Source organism: Pelophylax lessonae (assembly GCF_965119305.1).
Source record: "Pelophylax lessonae genome assembly, chromosome: 5".
In the NCBI taxonomy this organism is placed as follows: domain Eukaryota; kingdom Metazoa; phylum Chordata; class Amphibia; order Anura; family Ranidae; genus Pelophylax; species Pelophylax lessonae.
Window position 1 is genome coordinate 153,096,301 of NC_138772.1, and position 20,914 is coordinate 153,117,214.

Genomic DNA, 20,914 nt, shown 5'->3' on the forward strand with positions numbered 1-20,914 from the left:
GTATGTATGTATGTGTGTGTGGGTGTATGTATATATATATATATATATATATATATATATACACTGTATGTACTGGTGTATATATATATATATATATATATATATATATATATATTGTATGCACTGGTGTGTGTATGTATGTATATATATATATATATATATATATATATATATATACTGTATGTATTGGTGTGTGTGTATATATATATATATATACATATATATATATACTGTATGTACTGGTGTGCGTGTGTATATATATATATACTGTATGTACATATATATATACACTGTATGTATATATACTGTATATATACTGTATATGTGTGTGTGTGTGTGTATAGATCGATAGATATTCAGTTAGTTTTCATGTGTTTTCACTTCTCAGTTTACTAAACGTACACCTAAGAGAGCTTAGAGCATAATGAACATTTAAAGCCAAGTATTGGCTGATTTTACTGATGACAAAAGTTGCAGTATGGCTGTTCCTGTGCCCCCATATGATGATAAACTTGCCATTGGCCATCTCCCCATATGTTGTCAGTGTGATGGATAGCTGTTCCCATGACACCTGCCTTTTTGGTCAGTGTAACAGTCTGTAAACCAAGGCTGCAGACTATCCCACAACATTCTCTCCAGCAGCATTCACTCAAACTAGATGGCATATGAGGGGGTTACGAGACCACCAGATGAAATATGGGGGTTAGAGAGCACCAGATACAATATGAGGGGGTATGAGACCACCAGATGAAATATGGGGGGTATGAGACCACCAGATAAAATATGAGGGGGTATGAGACCACCAGATGAGATATGGGGGGTATGAGACCACCAGATGAAATATGGGGGGTATGAGACCACCAGATAAAATATGAGGGGGTATGAGACCACCAGATGAAATATGGGGGGTATGAGACCACCAGATGAAATATGAGGGGGCATCTGGTAAAAAGATGACTTTATAAAGATTATGCAACCTGGTAATAAAAGAATCTTGGTGGGCTATGTACCACTCTATTGGAAACCCATCCGGACCAGGAGTTCTGTGTTTGGCAAAGGATTTGAGTGCTTTGTCTATCTCATCTATGGAAATGGCCGCATCAATGGATAATCTCTGAGCCTGTGTCAGCATGCAAAAGGGAATAGAGTCTACATATTTATATCATTCCAGCATTCCACCTATAAAGCTCAAATTAGAATTGCAAAAAAGTGTCCGTAATCTCTGTGTGTGATAAATGGAGGTTAGCATTATTGTCATATATTTTAGCAATAGTGGCAGGCTCGGGTATTGGTTTGGCTAAAAATGCAAGAAGACACACATTTTTGTCTCCAGTTTAGAATATTCTTTGATGTTGGTATAAAAGCCGTTTTTGGGTGTTATCCACAAGGGCAAACTCATATGCTCTCTGCGCGAACCCCCATAACTGATAATGGAGTGGGAAAGGATTCAGGATATAACATTTCTTTACCTCCTTCAGTTTACCTGCTAGAGTAGAGATTTGTTCTCTATTAGCTATCTTAAGAGCTGACACTTCCTTCATATAGGCTCCCTACATCACTTTTTTAAAGACCTCCCATGCAACCAAGTCAGGGACACCCCGGTTGTTTTTCTACAAGAAATTGGAGATAGCTTCTGCACATGTATTGAGAACTATAGGCTCCACTAGCCAATAAGCACTTATTTGCCAGGTTTGAGCACTAAGGGGAATGGATATTTGTAGGGTGAGTGATCAGAAATCGCCCTTGGTAAATAAGTTACTGTTGTGACTTTGTGTAAGGCATCCCGAGATGTAAAAAACATAACAAGCCTAGACAGAGATTTATGAGATTCTGCATAGCAAGAAAAATCTCTATGTCCAGGGTGCTTTAAATGCCATACCTCTTCTAAGCTATAAGCCTATGCCCAATCCCTCAGAAAAAGAAGGGGTTGAGGTCTAGAACACCTATACTGTATCTATCCATAGTGGGGTCCATTACCGTATTAAAATCCCCATCTACATTAAGAGCACCTTGTGCCATAGGGAGAATTTTGGTCATACAGTCAGAGAGCTTCTGTACATCAAATGGTGGAAGAATATAAATATTCACAATAGTATATAGTGTCTCCATATATTTCAACATCACGGCCGTGTAGCAGCCTTGTGAATCGGTCCCGACTTCCACAATTTGTACCGGAAGGGATTGCCGGGCTTTTTTCAAGTACACATACTTGTATCACTCTAGTTGGTATTAATTGAAAAAGGATAATAGGATGGTATTAGGAACAATACAATATGTTATTATATATATCATATACTGTACGTGTAGTGCTACCCCAGAGGAGTTGCTGACTTGTTTAGTGATTTCTCTGCACACCTGAAGATGACACACCTTGCTCTTTTAACACTTACTGACACACCTTGAGGTATTTCAAAGAATTTATTGGGTCAACCATAGCGTATCAATAGTATATACAGACAGTCTCAACTTGCTTTACCAGCCCCTGTTTTTGTCACACTGGCCAGTAAATGATAAAAAACGAAAGACAAATGATGTCCAGCAAAGTTGGGGCCCTTGAAGAAAGCACAACAGTTCCTATCAGACACCAGATTACCTTGCATGATGTTAATCTGTTACCAGACCCAGGGCACCCTTTTCTGGGTACCTGATTCATTAAAAGTTCTATTCAAATCAGACAGGGATTAAAGTTGCTGTTATCTCTCTCTTTCAATCCCGCTGAGACAACCCATCTTTTCCTTCCTTACATGTGGTGGGAGTGCTATTTAGTCTTACAGTCCACAGTCTTATAGCCTTTGCAATTCAAAGGGGCACTAGATCATTCCCAAAAAAAAGAGGAATTAGGGCAACCCCACTGCGGCAGAAATATTTCACTGAACCAAAAAAGAAAAATCCGTGGCCAAAAGGCCTCTCACCACAGTAGACACTCTCCAAACTCTAGGCATTTCCATTTAGGTTTGTGAAAGATCCTTCCTCACAAGCTAGCAGCCAGCAGTAGAAGCCAGTGGTCCTCTTCAAAAAGGCAGTGGTTTGCTGAAGGTCACAATCACTCGCCACATCCAGCAAGTGAAATAATGATCTCTACTAGTGTAAACTCTCAGGAAACAGGTTCCCTCACATGTAGCATTGCACATAGTATAGTGGCAGGCAGCAGCAGTCTCTGATCAGCATTCTTCTCTTGGGCAGCATAGCATCAGATAGCTCCATGCTCCAACAAACTCTGGCTACTCACCACTGCTCTCCTTTCATTGCATCCTTTTGGTTCTCTATCCTTTCCTTCTGCAGCATCCACATCACACGTCTGTCTCTGTCTCATCAGCTAATCACTGTTCTCCACACCCAGCCAAGATGGAGACACTCCATAAATGAATATTGCAAAGTGGTCACCTTAAAGATGGCTGCTGCACTTCTGCATTAAAAAATATTCAGTTTAACCATATCCACACTGCAGAAAGATAATACAATAGCAGCAAAAGAATGAATTCCACAGCAGGTATCAGCTACAGTCCAGGTTACATACAATATATATCATATGATACTGTAAGGAATACATCCCTCAATGCTACTGTATGTTGTATTAAAAAACATTTTTGAGAATATAATACAAATTAAAAAAAAAAAAGCATAAGCAGGCTACTCATTAAACTGCCTACCAAATAAAAGCCTTATATGTCAAAAAAACAATGTGCAACTCAGGCAAATTTGTCATTAAGGATTAGTGTCAAGGTAACTTATGCATACATGCTTTTACATTTGATCTGGGAAACTTGATTGTTTGTCCTAAAAGGATCAAAAATGAAACGAGATATCTTATTGTTTGTCGAGGACAGAAGCAAGATTCTTCTTTTAATTTAACAGCAGCCCAGCATGTCCTTAATTTTTCTATAAATGTAAGATATGAAAGTAAAAATTTGATTGGTAAGAGCAATATGTTCACTCCCTTATAAAAAATACCCCCAATTATAGACACACAATTATGTAAAATATACACATGTGGTTGTGTAATATTATTACAGTTGATAATTAACACACTTTTGGCTTTTCACATACAATGTATTTGCAAGACTGTGTGAACTTCATAAGTATGCGTGTTTGTGGTTAACAAACAGAACATTCTGTGTTAAAGATATGTACATGAAAATGTTACAGCGTCCTCAATAATACTTCCTCTACAGCTATGCAGCTCTACAGCCGTCTAAAAATACATACAGATTGCAATGTAAACAATTTCCTCTCCAGATACATTGTCACGCAATCATTGCTTTGTTGATGTGAGAGTTGAATTCACTTGTGCATTGTTTGCAGCTCCCTAACACCCTGTGCAGTAAGAACTAGCATAATGCTTTTTGCATTCAAAGAACTTTTGGGGAACAGCTTTCCAGGTTTACTTTTAGTGACAGTTCCAGGGAAGATATTAGGGTTTAAATTCCCTTCTTCACAAAATAATTTAATAATAATACTACTACTATCCACAACAACAGCACACGGTCCAGATATACAGTATATCATAGATACAAAGGATAATTGATTTATTGCTACATTCATACAAAATATACATAAATTCTTCCCCTGTGGTCACTAGGCCAAACCAGTTTTTAATTAATATTTATATTTAAATACGGGAAGATATTGCGCTAATTTCTTTGTTTGTGGAAAAATTGTAGTAAGGTACTGGATAATGTTCTGATAAAAAATTGTAGAGTGTCTACATATTCCTTTACTATACCTACTAAACTCTCCAAGATCATTGTAGCATCAATGTTAGATGTGTGGAGGTTCCTTAATCCAAGTTTATGAATTAAAGTGATTGTAAAGGGTATTTTTAAAAAAATTATAATAAACATGTCATAGTTACCTGCTCTGTGCAATGGTTTTGCACAGAGCAGCCCCAATCCTCCTCTTCCAGGGTCCCCTGTCGGGAATTCCTGGCTCCTCTCTTCTTGGTGTGCCACCATAGGAAGCCACTTCCTTTTGTGGATTGAGACAGTGTGACTCAGCCCCCTCCGCTCCCTTGTCACAGGGTTTGACCAATGGCTCTCAATCTGCCCTGTGAGGAGGGAGAGGGCAGAGAGAGTCACTGCTCCAGGCGCTGTATAGTGATCGGGCTCAGGCAATTATAAGTGTGGGGGGGGGGGGGTGCTTGACACAGAAGGTTTTGTTACCTTAACCTCTTCACACCTAAGTGTAAAACAAATTTAAATGCCTAAGCACAATTCTGCAATTTTGACATGTGTTTGCGATGTAGCCAAGCTGGGACTATTGTGTATATACATATGGTATGCATAAATATATTTATATGTATCTGAGCTGCTGTTATGCCATTATCAGAGTGCCCCTTTAGGAATTCACAAGAAGGATTGGCTTCCCTCTGCAAATGGACCAATTGGATTGTGGGGGATGTAGTCTGAAGGAGAGTGTGAATTGTGACATGGATAGTGGGTGGAACTATAATCCCAGGGAGCATTGGGGCCCATGTAGGATCATGGGGGAGAGTATATACTTTGGGGAGGGGCCAAGTGCATGCTCTCTTGCTTCTGGGACTTGTCTTAGAGGGATCAAAGAGGGAGAGCTGCTGTTGGAAGATAGTCAGTGACTGAGGCCTGGGAGTGCGACCTAGAGCGAGTGGAGCCCGTCCTCAGTGGAGTGGATGTTGGCATTCACGAGGAAGTGACAGATCCAGAGAGCTGAGAGGAGAGTGGGTGACGCTAGACTGACTGTCCAGAACAGTGAGAGCTGAGTATCCCCTGTGACGCAGCATCGAAGGAGAGGTTCCGTCTGTGGATGAGATAGTCACATGTGAACACTGCCACTACACAAGAGTGCCTGGTGACACCTACAACCACAAGTATTACTCTGCATCCAGAATACACTGACAGCAGTTAACATTACATAAACAATTTTATACCTGGATTACAAATATCACATAGAAGAGTGATAAAGATCTCCAACTGCCGGCGAAAAATTGCAAGGCCTTGCTAGATTAGGGACTGCACTTTTCATATTTCTTAAAGAGGGCTCCCTGATATAAGATACAACCTTATCAGTCAGATCTAGTATAACTCTTGGCCTGAGTTTAGAGAGACAGAGCACATTTTGTGGTTATTACATTTGTGTCTTAATTATAACAGTTATAGCTGATGATCATCTTAGTTACTCTCATCTGCCTCATGTACCACTTGTGAACCGAGCATTTACTTTTTGTGTGTCAGCCCTCCAAGCTCCTTCCCTATTATTGGGGTTTGGAGGAGTGACATCACATCAACAGTTATTTAAACATTTTGTCAGTTCTTATGCAATTGTTTGCTTTACCTTTCTCATTCCAGTAAATAGTTAAACTGGTATTTGATGTGTCAAGTGTATTCTTAAAGAATCCTACACAAAAATGACTGAACATATGGTGTCTAGCGGGTTGGATGTTTCTCAGGGTCAAGGGAGTGCAGAGGACTTTGTTTCCATTACCAAATGAAAAATGGCCCAAAATAGTAAATAAACTAATTTTTTTAAGTTTAGCTGTATATTTATTTGCTACTGCATCAACCTAGCACCAGAGAACAACCCAAAATAAATTCTCCTGCTCCTGACGATCCTAAAAATACCACATATATGTACCGTATATACTCGAGTATAAGCCAAGTTTTTCAGCATGTTTTTTCATGCTGAAAGTGCCCCCCTCGGCTTATACTCGAGTCACTGGCTTCACTGTGTTTTTAAAAATGTCGCCGCTCGGCGCCGACCTGTCACTGCGCATGTGCGGCATGCCGGGGAATAGCCGAACTTGTTCGGGTTTTCCCGAGCATCGGAGGCGCATTTACGGTGACGTAGTATTGGCGCCGGGCGGCACAATTTTTAAATCGAAAGCGGCTTACCGACAGGTAAGTGAGACTCCTCCGCAGTCCCTGAATTTCCTCATGCGGTGCTGCGGGCATGGTACAGGACATTCTCCTGTACTATGCTGCAGCACTGCATCTCCTGTGCCATGCCTGTACTTACTGTGCCATGCCTATACCTACTGTGACATGCATGTACATACTGTGCCATGCCTGTACATACTGTGCAATGCCTGTACATACTGTGCCATGCCTGTACTTACTGTGCCATGCCTATACCATCACCTGTGCTATGCCTATACCATCACCTGTGCCATGCCTATACCATCTCCTGTACCATGACCTGTGCCATGCCTGTACCATGACCTGTGCCATTCCTGTACCATGACCTGTGACATGCCTGTGCCATGACCTGTGCCATGCCTATACATCACCTGTGGCCTGACCTGTGCCATGCCCTTACCATGACCTGTGCAATGCCTATACTATGACCTGCGCCATCTGCTGTAACATGCCCGCAGCCCCTGTTTTGTGTCTTGTAATAGTCTAGTTGGGTCAAGTAGCTGCTGCATTTCCCACCCTAGGCTTATACTCGAGTCAATAAGTTTTCCCACTTTTTTGTGGTAAAATTAGGGGTCTCGGCTTATATTCGGGTCGACTTATACTCAAGTATATACGGTATGTTATTTGTTCTTTGTACCTGTACAGCCCAAAAGCAATAGTGCACATTTTCTTCTTTTTTTTTTTTTTGTCCTACCTAAAACACACCGACACACTAAGGCTGGCCATACATGTTCAGTTTCCTTGTACAATTTTCCTTTAGATTTACAATAAACTATGTAGTGCAAGGGCCTGCCTAGTTGGATACCATTGAAAGTTAATTCGTTTTGACCTCATATTATATGTTTTTTGGTAAATCTAAAGGAAATTTTTACAAAACAATTGAACATGTATGGCCAGCCTAACTAACACTGATGCTAAAAAAAAATAAAAATCCTGTCCAAAATATACTGACCCTGACCTTTGACCCAAACACTTACGCTGGCACTGATCTAGATCAAACCTTGATTTAGGTATTTTTTTATTTAAATTTTTATTTGCAAACCCCTTTTTTTCTGCAAGGAATGGGAAAGATACATTGTATCCTTCTTCACCATTCATAGAAAGTAAAAAACACAGGGGCGGGCTTCACAGTGACTGATCACTGTGGTAGCCGATCGTAGGCTAACACAGCGTTCAGGTGACCCGGAATCGGGAGATCCAGGTCCCGATCATTAGTACGGGGCCCGAGGCTCTTGGTGAGGTCCTGGTCTCTGTGCTGGGAGCGCGCTGTGTGGCGCGCTCCAAGCACAAAGGGAGAAACACATATATGCGGCTCCACCTAAAAAAGCCCAGTGGAGTGAGGCCTCATATACAATATGTGTTACGTCAGCGTGAATGGAGAGAGTGCATTAAGGAAAAAACCTTTTGCCTTTAGAACCAGCTTAACTCTAATTATTCTGCCAACCATGATACAGTGCTCTGACTAGAATGACCTTTGCTTGTAATATCATTTCCAGCAGTGTAAGTGCAAATTATCATCCTCCAAGATTTTTGACTAATTACTCTCCACTCTAGGTGTCTTTAAATTGGGCTCCAAAACGCCATCAATTATTATTATGGAAATGAATTGAATTTAGACTGTTCAAAATCAGAGACCCACATAGCCTAATTATAAAACAATTCTTTAAAATGGATAACAGCAGGATAGACATCTTTACAATGAAAGCTAAGGGCCTTCTTCCTCACCATAAAAACAACCTTAAAGTGGTTCTAAAGGCAGAAGGCTTTTGTTATCTTAATGCATGGGATAGCACAAAGGGCGTCATCAAACTAAATAAACAGACAGACTTCCGTGGAACACGCCAGTGAAATTCCCGAAACTAGTCTATCAGTCGGCGATACCGATTCCTCCTTATATACATGGCTATTTTTAATATCCTATAAGTAGTATCATTGTGGGGGAATAAAATATTAATTTTTATGGACTTCACTATGTGAATTATTTATTCCTTTTGAGCTGCCCAGAGAAATTATCAATAAGGGGCCACAGAAACAGAGAGCTAGTCTAGAGGAGATCTCCTTTGGATGTGTATCAGTCCAAAGCTTATTTGACCCTTAGTGGAGGGTCCATCGCTTCCGCTGCCCAGAGAAATTTTCAATAAGGGGCCACAGTAACAGAGCCCCAGCCTAGAGGAGATCTCCTTTGGATGTGTATCAGTCCAAAGCTTACTTGACCCTTAGTGGAGGGTCCATCGCTTCCGCTTCCCAGAGAAATTTTCAATAAGGGGCCACAGTAACAGAGCCCCAGCCTAGAGGAGATCTCCTTTGGATGTGTATCAGTCCAAAGCTTATTTGACCCTTAGTGGAGGGTCCATCGCTTACGCTGCCCAGGGAAATTATCAATAAGGGGCCACAGTAACAGAGCGCCAGCCTAGAGGAGATCTCCTTTGGATGTGTATCAGTCCCAAGCTTATTTGACCCTTAGTGGAGGGTCTATCGCTTCCAGTGAGTAGGGTCCCAGAAGGGGATTGAGACACTCTGCACTGGTTGTTGTTTGGAGCACCCCAGCATCTTTGTTTGCAACATTACAAGCATTTTTTTCATCAACCATGTTGCACATTATATTGGACTTTATTCCAGCACTATCTGCACTTTTTCAGAATATTGCACTATTTATTAAACATATTAATTTCAAGCACTAGCGTACCTTCTAATCATTTTTAGAATTTTCCTATCACCAATTAATTTATTTGAGAAGTATTGCTATTGTTTTTTACTTGGTGAACAGCAGCTGCATAATTCATTAAGCCTCGGTTCACACTAGGGTGACCTGTGAGGCGACCTGGTCGCCTCACAGGTTGCCGCAGGTCGCCTCCCATAGGGAAGCTGCGGACCCGTTCTAATAGGAGCGACACAAGTCGCTCCGACCTAGAAAAAGGGTCCGGAGCTTCTTTGGGGCGACCAGGCGGCGACCGCCATAGACTTCAATGTTATGAAGTCCGTGGCGGCCGCTCTGAGGTCGCGGCGCGCTGCTCGCACCGCGATCTCGGAGGTCGCCCCTGGAAGTAGCGTCACGGTAGTGTGAACCGGCGCTTACACATGTATTTTAATCACTAATTATTTATATTTATGTTTACTTAGCACGGGTTTTAATTATTTATATTATTAGACTCAAAATATATTCCAACAATAGTTATTTTTAGAAATATTATAATTTTACCACTGTGTTTAATCAAGGGGTAACCTTAATAATATATTGCAAACAATCTTTAAATGAAATTAAGCCATTCTGTCTATTAACCGCATAGCATTACATCAAGACACGTGTCCATCCAGACTATCCTGGAGGACTAATTCCCACTTAAAAACACCTTGACAAATTAATTAAAAATAATATGGGTGGGTGGGGGCCGTGTTTCAGTCTTCTTCAGTGTGGTGACTGACCCTGCAGCTGCTGGCTGGCCTTTTATCTGCTCTAGCTGTGCGGAGCAGATAAAAGGAACCCTGTCATGTATCATTACTGCTCCTGAGGAAGCGTATTAACATGCCAGAGGTCCATAGCCACCAGTACTACCCTAATGCCCCGTACACACGTGCAGATTATCTGAAGACTTTTGTCTTCAGATTTACCTTTTCTATGTAGTGCAAGGGCTTGCCGGATTGCATACAAATTGAAAGTGTTTAGGTTTGACCTCATATTATATGGTTTTGGTAAGTCTGCAGACAAAAGTCTTCAGATAATCTGCACGTGTGTACGGGGCATTAGTCTGGTGGCTCTTTATGTAAGTGCTTTCACTGATGTCTGCATTGCATTGATCAATATTGGATGTTTTATTCAGCTTTTAGAGTTGCTTGTCATGTTTTATTTTAAATAAATACTACACCATGAGAAGATTTTCTCTCTCCTATGTCTGCTGATTTTTGCACCTGTCCTGTTGGAGTAATGGAGGCGGAGATATCCTCTGGTGTGAACCCCCTTATATCTGGCTTTGTTCAAGACCTGATACTACTTTAAAAACTAATCACACAGCATATCGGTCTGGTGAGTGCGCATTCTTATCTTGGTGGAGGATCGCTGGTGGAGGAGTGTCTGTTTTAGTTATATTGACACTGAATATCGGCACATCTGTGCATTTATTTAAAGGACTTTATATGTTGTACAGAACTGAATATACACCCTTCTTTCACATAATTTTTTAAATTATCTGTTACTTTAAATTATTATTTTAGCGCTGCAACCTTATTGTATATGTGCAAAACCAACTGCACAGAGAAGGTAAGTATAACATGTTTGTTATTTTTAAACAAAAAAAAAACCCAAGACTTTAATATCACTTTAAGTACTCAATCCAGCAGCTATAGAAGCAGCTAGCTGAAGCACAGATGGTATCTGAAAGGCAATTTATTTTAGATATATATCCAACTAATGAAAATGATCAAATCAAGATATTATAGCTCTCAAAGTGCAGAAAAAAATATTCATTACTAAGCAGTGCATATATGGATACAGTGAAGAATTCAAGAGATTGGTTGTTTTCTTTTCTTTTTTGTTTAAAATCAATTATAATTACCTATAGTTATCACAGTACATCTAAAGACTTGACTCCTGTATGAAACTGAACAAGTATCAAATCTAGAAAAATAGGTGATGCACAGACCTAATGAAGTAAACAAAAAATTTATTTTACCTTCCTTGAGTGAGCAAAATAATGCTTAATTTGTATCTCACATGTTACTCCTGCAAGACACTGCAGCCTTCTGTGGGAGGGTTTTAGCAATAAAGGTACTGCTGTCAATCCAGAAAGCAGTAAGTAGCCATAAGGGCCATACACACTATAAGATTTTCTGAAGACTTTTTCCTTCAGATTTACCATTTCTATGTAGTGCAAGGGCCTGCCAGATTGCATACAAATTGAAAGTGTTTAGGTTTGACCTCATATTATATGGTTTTGGTAAATCTAAAGGAAAAAGTCTTCAGAAAATCTTATAGTGTGTATGGCCCATTAGGTTTGGCTAGGTTCTGGTTGACAAGTTACAGACTTGTGAATCAGCAGCAGTGACCAGGGCCGATCCTAAGCGGGTGCGGAGGGTGCAGAGCACCCAGGCGCTTCAGTGTGTTAAAAAGGGGGGGGGGGCGCCGCGACCCACCGAAACTGCCAGAGACCCAGAGTTACTGTAATGTAATTAGTATTGCCCGGGCCGGCCCGCTCCCCTCTAATCTGCTTCCCAAGCGCGCACCGCACGGTTACTGACCACCAGTCAAGCTCAGCCGCAGCCTCTAGTGTTTTCTCCTCCGCCGCGATGACGATCCATCCAGACAGTTCCGCTGTGTCACTGGTTGCTATGCTAGGACCGCTTAGCTTCTAGCAACCAGTGAAGTCATATGCCCGGGCCGGCCCGCCGCCCCAGCATTCAGAGAGTGGAGGAGGAACCTATTCCTCCGCACCGCCAGTAAACAGTGTTGGGGGCAGGCTGGCGCTCCACCCCCACCCCCTCCAGCGGCGCGCAGTGCATTGGGAGCCACTGAGACGAAAGAAGAAGTAGAAGACCGCGTGACCTGCCTCGGTGTTGCCTGCCTGCCTGGCCTGAAGAAGAGAAGAGGAACAAGAAGTACTGTGCCCTGCCCCTGAAGAAACTGGCATCGATCTGGTCTGGTCTGCTGCTGCTTCAAGTAAGGTAAGACAGAGGAGTAAGTCAGTGGCCCCAAGAACCTATAGTGCATCCGGTGTCTTGAACTGTCCCCCGTCGTATCTCCTCTCTGGAGCCTGTTGACACCAAATCACACAGGAGGTGACATACAGCACTACACAATCCACTATCCACCCCTCTGCACTCGGCTCCTCCCCCTGGAGCCTGTAGTGAGCCTGATGTCTGAAGCTGTCCCCTGATGTGTCCTCATTCTGGAGCCTGACGTGTCCCCAGACCGGTGAGATCCTGTAATGTAAAGAAAGACTGTAGTGTGTGAGCAGACTGGGGGGTATTTAGGGGGGTGTGATCAGAGTGGGGGGGGTATCTAGGTGGTGTGTTTAGAGTGTGGGGGGGTATCTGGAGGGGGGTGGTCAGAGTGAGGGGGTATCTAAGGGGGTGTGATCAGAGTGGGGGTGGGTATATGAGTGGTGTTTTCAGAGTATGGGGGGTATCTGGAGGCTGTGATCAAAGTGGGGGGGTATTTGGGGGGTGTGATCAGAGTGGGGGCTGGTATATGAGGGGTGTTTTCAGAGTAGGGGGTATCTGGGCATGTGATCAGGGTGGGGGTATCTGGAGGAGTGTGATAAGGATGGAGGAGTATCTGGGGGGGCGGGATCAGAGTAGGGGGTATGATCAGAGTGGGGGGTAGCTGGGGGGCGTGTTCAGAGTGAGGGTATCTGGGCGTGTGATCAGGGTGGGTGTGTATCTGAGGTGTGATCAGGATGGGGGTATCTGGAGGTGTTTGTGATCAGGATGGAGGAGTATCTGGGGGGGTGTGATCAGAGTAGGGGGTATGATAATAGTGGGGGAGGGTATCTGGGAGGTGTGTGATCAGGATGGAGGGGTATCTGGAAGTGTGTGATCAGGATGGAGGGGTATATGGGGGTGTGATCAGAGTGGGGGGTATCTGAGCGTGTGATCAGGGTGGGGGGTAGGCTGCATTTGGTGGGTACTGTTAAGGCTCTATTTGGTGGGCACTCGTAAGCTGCATTTGGTGGGCTCTGGTAGGCTGCATTTTGTGGGGACTGGTAGGCTGCATTTGGTGGGCACTGGTAGGTTGCATTTGGTGGGCACTGGTAAGCTGCATTTGGTGGGCTCTGGTAAGCTGCATTTGGTGGGCACTGGTAGGTTGCATTTGGTGGGCACTGGTAAGCTGCATTTGGTGGGCTCTGGTAAGCTGCATTTGGTGGGCTCTGGTAAGCTGCATTTGATGGGCACTGGTAGGCTGCATTTGGTGGGCTCTGGTAGGCTGCATTTGGTGGGCTCTGGTAGGCTGCATTTGGTGGGCACTGGTAAGCTGCATTTTGTGGGGACTGGTAAGTTGCATTTGGTGGGCACTGGTAGGCTGCATTTGGTGGGCACTGGTAGGCTGCATTTGGTGGACACTGATAAGGCTGCATTTGGTGGGCACTGGTAGGCTGCATTTGGTGGGCACTGGTAAGCTGCATTTGGTGGGCTCTGGTAAGCTGCATTTGGTGGGCACTGGTAGGCTGCATTTGGTGGACACTGATAAGGCTGCATTTGGTGGGCACTGGTAGGCTGCATTTGGTGGGCACTGGTAGGCTGCATTTGGTTGGCTCTGGTAAGCTGCATTTGGTGGGCACTGGTAGGCTGCATTTGGTGGGCACTGATGAGGCTGCATTTGGTGGACACTGATAAGGCTGCATTTGGTGGGCACTGGTAAGCTGCATTTTGTGGGGACTGGTAAGTTGCATTTGGTGGGCACTGGTAGGCTGCATTTGGTGGGCACTGGTAGGCTGCATTTGGTGGACACTGGTAGGCTGCATTTGGTGGGCACTGGTAAGCTGCATTTGGTGGGCTCTGGTAAGCTGCATTTGGTGGGCACTGGTAGGCTGCATTTGGTGGGCACTGATGAGGCTGCATTTGGTGGACACTGATAAGGCTGCATTTGGTGGGCACTGGTAAGCTGCATTTGGTGGGCACTGGTAAGCTGCATTTGGTGGGCTCTGGTAGACTGCATTTGGTGGGCACTGGTGAGGCTGCATTTGGTAGGCACTGATGAGGCTGCATTTGGTGGGCACTGATGAGGCTGCATTTGGTGGGCACTGATGAGGCTGCATCAATGCATTGATCTATTGTATCATATCCGCAGTCTCTCACCATCTCTTGTATCAAGTCTGCAGTCTCTTACCATCTCCTGTCTGGGGGCTCTGTCTAACAGACTCTCTAACAGATGCCCTCTCTGTGTTCATTAGAGAGACCCCCCTCCAGTTCCCATTAGAGTACTCTGCTTCTCTTACTGTAATTTGTTTATTGTTAAGAGATCGTGGGAGGGTTCCGGGGTGGGGAAGACTTCTTAGGGGAGCATCTCTATGTTTGAGTCGTTGCCATAGAAACATTTGTAAAGGGGAGGAGTTAGTAAGTTGTCCACGCCCATATGGGGGTCGCCAGAAAAATTTCTGCACCCAGGCGCCTGTGACCCTAGGATCGGCCCTGGCAGTGACAATGTTGATAACTATGTCCCCTGCAACATTTTTCATCCCCCTGTGGTGCAAGTAGGCAAAGCCTACAGTATATGAGAGTGGCAACTCAGCTCTCAATCAGAAGCAGTGCAGGAGGGCAGGTGGAGTCTGCTGCCAGGCTCAGTGGGTATTTGTGGTATATTTCAGGAACACTAAGAGAAAACTGTAATTGAAGATGTACTAAGAATTAAGTGCTGTAGAATCTACACTATATTACCAAAAAGGGCACATAGCTTGTGGAATTTGGGAAGTATATCAAATGATTCTTCAAAATTTCCAACGGAGCTATGTGCCAGAAAGAGACATCAGAATCATCGATGTCGTCACTTTCCGCACACAATGAAGAATTTTCCCACGAATCGCCATCGCTCAGTTCTTCAAGTAACTCCATTTCGCTGTCGCTGTTTTCCAGTTTGTCTAAAAGCACTTTTGCGCAAAAAGAATGCTTTTTGGACGCCATGGTCGTTCTCAATTTTCCAGGCACAAAGAACTGGAAAAGCACAGGCAGGGCACTGGAAAAGTCACCAGGTGACATCCTGTGGTGAAATGGCATGATACAGTGTAATCCATAAGGATCACAGCTTTGTATCATGTCATTTAGTGTATTTACATTTTTTAAATTGACGCCCGTTCCACCCCCAACGCTCGCAGGGAAGGGAACCAAAAGACAGGTGCTGGCATCGGCCGAGCACACAGAGAGAGGACAGCGGGGAGGACAGCGGAGGATCGCAGGGGCAGGTTTTAAAATGTAAAACAACAGATTTACATGCAAATCAATGTACCACTTTAAGGACAGAAATCTGGACATAATCAGACCGCCAGGGAGGGTAACGAACAATTGTGTGGTCGTGCGATGCTGTACCCTAAAAAAATGAATGTCCTTTTTTTGCCACACATAGAGCTTTATTTTGGTGGTATTTGATCACCTGTGCAATTTTTATTTTCTGCACTATAAACAAAAAAAGAGAGACTATTCTGAAAAAAAACAAACAAACAAACAATATTTTTCACTTTCTTCTATATAACAATCCCAAAAACAAAAATTTAAAAATCTAATTTTTTCATAATTTTAGGCCAACTTGTATTCTGCTATATATCTTTGGTAAGAAATAAAATCCCAACAAGCGTATTTTGATTAGTTTGCACAAAAGTTATCGTGTCTACAATCTAGGGGAAAGATTTATGTATTTTTTTATTTATTTATTTATTTTTACTAGTATTGGCGGCGATCAGCGATTTTCAGCTGGACTGTGATATTGCGGCGGACAGATCGGACCCCTAACTGTCCTTTTTGACACTTTTAAAACCTGTCATGATAACTGACAGAACAACGGTTAGCCGTGTTTACAACGGTAGACCGCCATTCTGTCTTCCCAGGGAGTGATTGCGGGTGCCTGTGGCAATCACGGCAGCTGGCCCCACAGATCAGCTTCTACACTCGTGAATCGGTGCACGTGTGCGCCCCCCAATGCTCGCTCCCGAGGAGCGATGTATGGGTATGGCCATTTGTGCAGCCGAGCCAGCCTGCCGCAGTATATCTGCGGCAGGCGGTCGGCAAGTGATTAACTAAATAAATAAATTCAAGCATACTATCTTTCTTATTAACCACTTGCCGACTGCCGCACGACTATTTACGTCGGCAGTCAGCCCCTCACAGGCAGAGCGACGTAGTACTACGTCGCTAGCCTGTGAGGGTCTAGGGAGCGCGCGCTCCCGAGCGGTCACGGACCCCCCCGCGCGTGTGACCGGCGGGCCCGATGTCCGCCGGTCACTCGGCGATCGTTGGTGCAGAGGGAGAAAGGCAGGCGGCTAATGTAAACAAGCCGCCTGTCATTCTCCCCTGTGTAGAAACAGTGATCATACGGTTCTACTATGTAGGACCGTTGATCACTGTTCCTACACTTCAAGCCACAGCCAATCACAGTTAGAATCATGCCCCTAGGGACACACATAACCCCTCCCTCTCAAAAAAGTTAACCACTTCACTGCCAGTGTAATTTTACAGTAACAGTGCATATGTATAGCACTGATTACTGTAGAAATGTCACTGGTAACCCCAAAAGTGTAAAAAATGTCAGTCAAGGGTCCGATCTGTCTGCTGCAATGTCGCAGTACCGCAAAAAAAAAAAATCGCAGATCGCCGCCATTACGCATAAAAAAAAAACCAACAAAAATGACAAAAATCTTTCCCTTTGTTAGTAAACGCGATAACTTTTGCACAAACCAATCAAAATACGCTTTTTGCGATTTTTTTTTTACCAAACATATGTAGCATAAAACAAATTGGCCGAAAATGTTAAAAAAATTTTGATTTTTACATTTTTTTGGGGGGGAATTTCATATAAAAAAATGTGAAAAATATTGTTATTTTTGCAAAATTGACGCTTTTTTTTTGTTTATAGCGCATGATCAAAAAATCGCACAGGTGATCAAATACCACCAAAAGAAAGCTCTGGTCAGGAAGGGGGTAAAATCTTCTGGGGCTTAAGTGGTTAAAGGAAAATAGGAGAGTCCATCCACTGATTGGGTGACCTAGGCTTAAAGTGATTGTGAACAATCATGTTGTAAAACAACCCATTCAGTTTAAAATAGAAATGAAAGGCAAAACATTTTGTATAGATATGAAAAAAAATTATAAACAACTTTTTCCCTTTTTTATAAATGATCACATTCCCTCTGTTCTCAGCTGCATAAGAGCTGGGGGAGGAGAAGCAACAGCACTCTCCTGCTTAGTGTGGTCAGTTTTTAATAGGAAAGCAGAGGGACTGGCTGGAACACCAGGGATTACACATAAAGGAAGCAATACATGAGAACAGGATACTTTCTCATAAAGGTACATGGTACAGCAGGCACATATCAGGAATATGAAGAGTCGGGAAACAAATTGTTTAAGATGTATTGGGATCACGTCCTGTCGTGGGATCAGAGGTCTTCACTGATGTTTAGAGCCTGTTCACACTATGGCATTGTGGTAATGTGCAGCAATGCATGTTTCATTTATTGCTGCTATGTGGTGCAACTCATTCTGAATGGCAGTCCAACACACCTTGGAAAGGGCATGTGTTGTAGCTCAGTAAGCTGCAGTGCCCTACCAAAAATGGTGCATGCAATATTTTTTGGCAGGGCACTGCAATGCTCAGTCTTTAGAAGCTGTGTTGGCATACCATTCAGAAAGAATGGCATGGCATCCTACTAACGCATGCAATGCCCTTCACTGCATGCGATGGCAAAGTCCCTGACAACATCATTGCTTAAAGTGAGTTTTTATTAGTTGCAGATGAAGATGCAATGTTTTTGAGCCAGGAATGAATCCCCTCATCAAGGCAATACTGATCTTAAAAAGTAATGGCACATGGTCTTTAACTTGCCGACCGGCGCACGACTATTTACTGCGGCGGTCAGCCCCGCACAGGCAAAGTGACGTAGTACTACATCGCTAGCCTGTGAGCCTCTAGGGGGCGAGTGCACGCCGCCGGAGGCGCGCTCCCGCCCCCGCTCGTTCCCTAACATGTCCGCGCGTGTGACCGGCGGACCCGATGTCCGCCAGTCACTCGCGATCTCCCCGTGGAGAGGGAGAAAGGCAGACGGCTGATGTAAACAAAGCCGCCTGTCATTCTCCCTGATCTAACTGCAGAGATCATACAGTCCTACTATGTAGGATCATATGTCTCTGTGTTTACATCACTAGCCACACCCCTTCACAGTAAAAAGCAGGCCCCTAGGGACACACTTAACCCCTTGATCAGTAATAAAGTTAACCCCTTCTCTGCCAGTGTCATTTTTACAGTAACAGTGCATATGTATAGCACTGATTACTGTAGTAATGTCACTGGTACCCCCAAAAGTGTAAAAAATGTCAGTCAAGGGTCCGATCTGTCCGCCGCAATGTCGCAGTCCCACAAAAAAAATCGCAGATTGCCGCCAATAAAAATGACAAAAATCTTTACCTTAGTTAGTAAACGCAATAACTTTTGCGCAAACCAATCAAAATACGCTTATTGCGATTTTTTTTACCAAACATATGTAGCAGAAAACAAATTGGCCTAAAATGTTAAAAAATTTGGATTTTTATATTTTTTTTTTGGAATTTCATATAAAAAATATTGTTATTTTTTCAAAATTTACGCTCTTTTTTTGTTTATAGCACAAAAAATTAAAAATTGCACAGGGGATCAAATACCATCAAAAGAAAGCTCTGTTTGTGGGGAAAAAAGGACATCAATTTCATTTGGGTACAGCATCACACGACCGCGCAATTGTCTGTTAAAGTCACGCAGTGCCGAATGGCAAAATAGGGCCTGGTCAGGAAGGGGGTAAAATCTTCCGGGGCTTAAGTGGTTAGATTGCACACAAAGTCAATACAATATGGCCAATCCCCAAACAAATCAACCCCAATCAGTGTAGCCAGTTAGGTAGGTTACCAATACAAAGATCACCAGATGCTGGTAAAAATGAACAACCTTGTTGACACCGGAGACAGATATGTGAGCACAAAATCAAAATATACAAAGATTTTCGCACCAAAAAAATTGGAGCATACCATGGTATGGAAGTGTATCTTGTTTCCAGGGCAGCCCTGCACATAATTGAACATGCAGCAACAGAAGGCATGATTTAAAGGTTACACAAAAAAATAGTCCAGGCGCTGATCCTATAGAAATGTCCCTAGGTGATGATGGAACCGAACAATGCGGTGGCATGTGAATAACCAATAGACCGTGACGTGCCAAGGCTGCCAAACCCTGAACATGGGATGAAGTCATGAATTGGCAATACTGGAAAAGAAGGGTGGCGCTCACTGGTGTCTATAGGTTACTGTCCTCTATGGATGAAAGACTGGAGAGTGTCTCTTAGAATAGAGATGACATTTATTGAAATCATAAGTGAATAAACAGTTAAAATATTTGCCACAACAGTCCCAACGATCCTAGACCTCCTTGGGTTGCTATGGGATACCAAGGGAAATGTAAATTCAGCAGATAATGCTCGGTGTAGCCTGGGGATCTGCTGGCGTCCCGCTTGATGGATAATAGCTAATGGAGAATAGGGTACCTCGAGTGGCGCATAAGCGCCGTTGTCAGGCTAGGAGGGGGACGCTGTGTGCGGCCGCCGCACAGTCCCACGGTTGATGACAATCTGCCTGCATACGGGTTCCCGAGTCCTCCGCTGCTTCCTCGTTAACCGGAAGTGACGTGGGGATCGCGTCACCGGAAGTGACGATGAACTGTGGTCAGGAAGTCAGGGCTGGTCACGGGCATAACAAACTTGCTTTCTGGTTGCCGCAACTACATGTTTCGCGCGCATGCGCTTTATCAAGTTGCGGCAATCGGCAACCAGAGAGCATTTAAAGTCAAACTAATGGGCGGGCTTGTGAAAATTCACCAATAGCAAACAACCAAAATCAAAAAAAAGGGGGGAAAAAAAGGAAGGAGGAGCAAAACGGAAGTAACGAAAAAGTATATTGCAGAATCCCACAGCAACCCTGAGGATGAATATACATAAATAACAATGCAACATTGCGCAGAAAAAATAAATAACAATTTAAAATATTAATGCATTATAGTAAAAAATTATATATTGCTGGATGATAAATAAATAATGAACTAAAACTTATTATCAGAGTACCGTCACATACTAAGACCATAATATTATGAAACTACATTATAGTAAAAAATATTACTGGGTAATGATTAAATAATAGACTAGAACTAATTATAGGAGTACCGTCATATACTAAGACCATAATATATTAAAAATATTTTATTAAATATATAAAATATATCTATTAAAAATTATCAATAAAATACATAAAATTACTTCATCATACTGGACCTGTATATATACAATATATTCATAATAGATATATCCGTTACACTA